Source organism: Arachis stenosperma, chromosome 4 (genome assembly GCF_014773155.1).
Source record: "Arachis stenosperma cultivar V10309 chromosome 4, arast.V10309.gnm1.PFL2, whole genome shotgun sequence".
Classification (NCBI taxonomy): Eukaryota; Viridiplantae; Streptophyta; class Magnoliopsida; order Fabales; family Fabaceae; genus Arachis; species Arachis stenosperma.
The window spans coordinates 80292500-80298290 of NC_080380.1; the positions used below are offsets into that span (position 1 = coordinate 80292500).

A 5791-nucleotide genomic window follows, 5' to 3' on the forward strand; every position below is an offset into this window, starting at 1 on the left:
AGCTCTAGTTTTGGTGACTCTGCATCTTTGTTGGTGGTGGACGAAATTGTGATTCATACTCAAATTGTTGTTCGAAATTAATTCCCATGTAATGGCCCCAAAAACTTGGGGCTCAATACCATGGTCTAAACATAATTTCACAACTTTGCTCAACTAACCAGCAAGTGTACTAGGTCGTCCAAGTAATAAACCTTACGTGAGTAAGGGTCGATCCCACAGAGATTGTTGGTATGAAGCAAGCTATGGTCATCCTGTAAATCTCAGTCAGGCGGATAATAAATGGTTATGGAGTTTTCGAATAATAATAATAATAAATAAACTGAAAATAAAGATAGAAATACTTATGTAGATCATTGATGGAAATTTCAGATAGGCGTATGAAGATGCTGTGCTCCTTCTGAATCTCTGCTTTCCTACTGCCTTCATCCAATCCTTCTTACTTCTTTCCATGGCAAGCTGTATGTAGGGCATCACCGTTGTCAATGGCTACATCCCATCCTCTCAGTGAAAAAGGTCCAAATGCTCTGTCACGGCACAGCTAATCATCTATCGGTTCTCGATCATGTCGGAATAGAATCCCTTGATTCTTTTGCGTTTGTCATCACGCCCAACAATCGCGAGTTTGAAGCTCGTCACATTCATTCAATCCAGGAATCCTACTCAGAATGCCACAGACAAGGTTTAGACTTTCTGGATTCTCGTGAATGCCGCCATCAATTCTAGCTTATACCACGAAGACTCTGATCTCACGGAATGGAAGGCTCGGTTGTCAGGCGAGGGCAACCATGCGTCGTGCATCAGGAATCCAAGAGATACACACTCTAGCTTTCGCTTGTAGAACAGAAGTGGTTGTCAGGCACGCGTTCATAGGGACGGATGATGATGAGTGTCACGGATCATCACATCCATCAGGTTGAAGTACGAATGGTATCTTAGAGCAGGAGTAAATCGAATTGAATAGAAAATAGTAGTAATTGCATTAAAACTTGAGGTACAGCAGAGCTCCACACCCTTAATCTATGGTGTGTAGAGACTCCACCATTGAAAATACATAAGTAATGAAGGTTCAGGCATAGCCGAATGGCCAGCCCCCAAAACGTGATCACAGGATCAAAAATACAATCCCAGATGAAAATACAATAGTAAAAGGTCATATTTATACTAGACTAGCTACTAGGGTTTACAGAAATAAGTAATTGATGCAGAAATCCACTTCTGGAGCCCACTTGGTGTGTGCTTGGGCTGAGCTTGAGCTTTACACGAGATGAGGCTTCTATTGGAGTTGAATGCCAAGTTGTAACGTGTTTTTGGCGTTCAACTCTGGTTCGTGACATGTTTCTGGCGTTTGACTCCAGAATGCAGCATGGAACTGGCGTTGAGCGCCAGTTTATGTCATCTAATCACAAATAAAATATAGACTATTATATATTGCTGGAAAGCTCTGGATGTCTACTTTCTAACGCCGTTAAAAGCGCGCCATTTGGAGTTCTGTAGGTCCAGAAAATCCATTTCGAGTGCAGGGAGGTCAGAATCCAATGGCATCAGCAGTCCTTTGTCAGCCTTTTATCAGAGTTTTGCTCAGGTCCCTCAATTTCAGCCAGAAATTACCTGAAATCACAGAAAAATACACAAACTCATAGTAAAGTCCAGAAGTGTGAATTTAGCATAAAAACTAATGAAAACATCCCTAAAAATAGCTAGATTATACTAAAAACTATCTAAAAACAATGCCAACAAGCGTATAAATTATCCGCTCATCACAACATCAAACTTAAATTGTTGCTTGTCCCTAAGCAACTAAAAATCAATTAGGATAAAAAGAAGAGAATATACTATAAATCCCAAAATATCAATGAATATTAATTCTAATTAGATGAGTGGGACTTGTAGCTTTTTGCTTCTGAACAGTTTTGGCATCTCACTTTCTCCTTTGAAGTTTAGAATGATTGGTATCTATAGGAACTTAGAATTTCATATAGTGTTATTGATTCTCCTAGTTAAGTACGTTGATTCTTGAACACAGCTACTTTTATGAGTCTTGGCCGTGGCCCTAAGCACTTTGTTTTCTAGTATTACCACCAGATACATAAATGCCACAGACACATAGCTGGGTGAACCTTTTCAGATTGTGACTCAGCTTTGCTAAAGTCCCCAGTTAGAGGTGTCCAGAGTTCTTAAGCACACTCTTTTTGCTTTGGATCACGACTTTAACCACTCGGTCTCAAGCTTTTCACTTGGACCTGCATGCCACAAGCACATGGTTAGAGACAGCTTGATTTAGCCGCTTAGGCTTGGATTTTATTTCCTTGGGCCCTCCTATCCATTGATGCTCAAAGCCTTGGATCTTTTTTACCCTTGCCTTTTGCTTTTAAGGGCTATTGGCTTTTTTTGCTTTGCTTTTTCTTTTTCTTCTTTTTTTTCGCCACATTTTTTTTCTTTTTTTTCGCAAGCTTTTGCCTTTTCACTACTTTTTCTTGCTTCAAGAATCAATTTTCATGATTTTTCAGATTGTCAATAACATTCTCTTTGTTCATCATTCTTTCAAGAGCCAACAATTTTAACATTCATAAACAACAAGATCAAAATTATGCACTGTTCAATCATTTATTCAGAAAACAAAAGTTTTGTCACCAATATAATTAAACTAAATTCAAGGATAATTTTGAAATTTATGTACTTCTTGTTCTTTTGAATTAGAAACATTTTTCATTTAAGAGAGGTGAAGGATTTATGGAATTATTCATAACCTTAAGACATAGTTACTACATACTAATGATCATGAAGTAGAGACACAAAACATAAACACACATATAGCATAGAAAACGAAAAACAGAAAAAATAAGAACAAGGAATGAGTCCACCTTAGTGATGGTGGCACTTTCTTCTTGAAGAACCAATGATGTCCTTGAGCTCTTCTATGTCTCTTCCTTGCCTTTGTTGTTCCTCTCTCATTGCTCTTTGATCTTCTCTAATTTCATGGAGAATGATGGAGTGCTCTTGATGTTCCACCCTTAATTGATCCATATTGTAACTCAAGTCTTCTAGAGAAGTGTTGAGTTGTTCCCAATAGTTGTTGGGAGGAAAGTGCATCCCTTGAGGTATCTCAGAGATCTCTTGATTTGTAGTCAAATGCTCTACTACTGAGCTATGGACCCTTGAGATGAATCTCTCCATCTCCCATGACTCATAGGTGGAAGCTTTTGTCTTCCCTTTTCTCTTCTTTTTTTTTTTTTGAGGTTTCTCTGGCCTTAGGTGCCATCAATGGTTATGGAAAAACAAAAAAGCTATGCTTTTACCACACCAAACTTAGAATGTTGCCTGCCTGCGAGTAAAAAAAGAAAGAATAGAAGAAGCAGAAGAAGATATGGAGAAAAGGATGGATGGATGTGAGTGGTGAATGGAAAACAGAAGGGATGATTGTGAATGAAGAGAGAGGGTGAGGTAGGTGGGGATCCTGTGGGGTCCATAGATCCTGAGGTGTCAAGGATTTACATCCCTGCACCAATTAGGCATGTAAAACGCCTTTGCATACAATTCTGGCGTTTAAATGCCGAAGTGATGCTTATTTTGGGCGTTCAACGCCCAATTGCAGCATGTTTCTGGCGTTGAACGCCAATTCTATACTTGTTTCTGGCGTTCAGTGCCAGCTCTCCTCAGGGTATATTCCTGGCGTTTAGACACCAGGATGCTGCTTGTTTCTGGCATTCAACACCAGATCCATGCTCTGTTCTGGCGTTGAACGCCTGCCAGATGCTCCTTACTGGCATTTAAACGTCAGTAAGTCCTTCCTTCAGGGTGTGATTTTTCTTCTGCTATTTTCGATTCTATTTTTAATTTTAGTAATTTTTTCGTGACTCCACATGATCATGAACCTAATAAAACATAAAAGAACAATAAAAAGAAAAATAAAATTAGATAAATAAAAATTGGGTTGCTTCTCAATAAGCGCTTCTTTAATGTCAATAGCTTGACAGTGGGCTCTCATGGAGCCACACAGGTAATCAAGTCAATGTTGTAGACTCCCAACACCAAACTTAGAGTTTGGATGTGGGGATTCAACACCAAACTTAGAGTTTGGCTGTGGCCTCTCAACACCAAACTTAGAGTTTGATTGTGGGGGATTTGTTTGACTCTGTACTGAGAGAAGCTTTTCATGCTTCCTCTCCATGGTTGCAGAGGAAGATCCTTGAGCTTTAAACACAAGGTAGTCCTCATTTAATTGAAGGACTAGTTCTCCTTTGTCAACATCAATCACAGCTCTTGCTGTGGCTAGGAAGGGTCTTCCAAGGATTATGCATTCATCCTCCTCCTTCCTAGTGTCTAAGATTATAAAATCAGCAGGGATGTAAAGGCCTTTAACCTTCACTAATACGTCCTCTACTAATCCATAAGCTTGTCTTACTAACTTGTCTGCCATTTGTAATAAGAACATGGCAGGTTGTACCTCAATGATTCCCAGCTTCTTCATTACAGAGAGTGCCATAAGATTTATACCTGACCCTAGGTCACACAGAGCTTTTTCAAAGATCATGGTGCCTATGGTGCAGGGTATTATGAATTTGCCAGGATCTTGTCTCTTTTGAGGTAAAGTTTGCTGAACCCATGTATCTAGTTCACTAATGAGCAAGGGAAGTTCACCTTCCCAAGTCTCATTACCAAATAACTTGGCATCCAGCTTCATGATAGCTCCTAAATATTGAGCAACTTGCTCTCCAGTTACATCTTCATCCTCTTCAGAGGAAGAATAGTCTTCAGAGCTCATGAATGGCAGAAGGAGGTTTAATGGGATCTCTATGGTCTCTATATGAGCCTTAGATTCCCTTGGGTCCTCAATAGGAAACTCCTTCTTGCTTGAGAGACGTCCCATGAGGTCTTCCTCATTGGGATTCATGTCCTCTCCTTCCTCTCTAGGTTTGGCCATATTGATTATATTAATGGCCTTGCACTCTCTTTTTGGATTCTCTTCAGTATTGCTTGGGAGAGTACTAGGAGGAATTTCAGTGATTTTCTTACTTAGCTGGCCCACTTGTGCCTCTAGATTTCTAATGGAGGACCTTGTTTCACTCATGAAACTTAAAGTGGCCTTAGACAGATCAGAGACTAACTTTGCTAAGTTAGAGGTGCTTTGTTCAGAATTCTCTGTCTGTTGCTGAGAAGATGATGGATAAGGCTTGATATTGCTGAGCCTATTTCTTCCACCAATATTAAAGCCTTGTTGAGGCTTTTGTTGATCCTTCCATGAGAAATTTGGATGATTTCTCCATGATGAATTATAGGTGTTTCCATAAGGTTCACCTATATAATTTACCTCTGCTTTTGTAGGGTTCTCAGGATCATAAGCTTCTTCTTCAAAAGATGCCTCTTTAGTACTGTTGGAAGCATTTTACCATCCTTTCAGACTTTGAGAAATCATGTTGACTTGATGAGTCAATATTTTGTTCTGAGCCAATATGGCATTCAGAGCATCAATTTCAATAACTCCCTTCCTTTGAGGCGTCCCATTATTCACGGAATTCCTCTCAGAAGTGTACATGAACTGGTTATTTGCAACCATGTCAATAAGTTCTTGAGCTTCTGCAGGCATTTTCTTTAGGTGAATGGATCCACCTGCAGAATGGTCCAGTGACATCTTAGAGAACTCAGATAAACCATAATAGAATATATCTATCATGGTCCATTCTGAATATATGTCAGAAGGACATCTTTTGGTCATCTGCTTGTATCTATCCCAAGCTTCATAGAGGGATTCACCATCTTTTTGTTTGAAGGTCTAAACATCTACTCTAAGCTT

The 5791-nt window shown here is 39.5% G+C and overlaps 1 non-coding gene across 1 annotated transcript; it reads left to right on the top strand.

The window, feature by feature from the left end:
• Nucleotides 1-5687: 5687 nt before the first annotated feature.
• LOC130978037 (small nucleolar RNA R71) lies at nt 5688-5791 on the top strand. The gene has a single exon (XR_009085701.1). It is a non-coding gene; the product is annotated as a small nucleolar RNA R71 (small nucleolar RNA).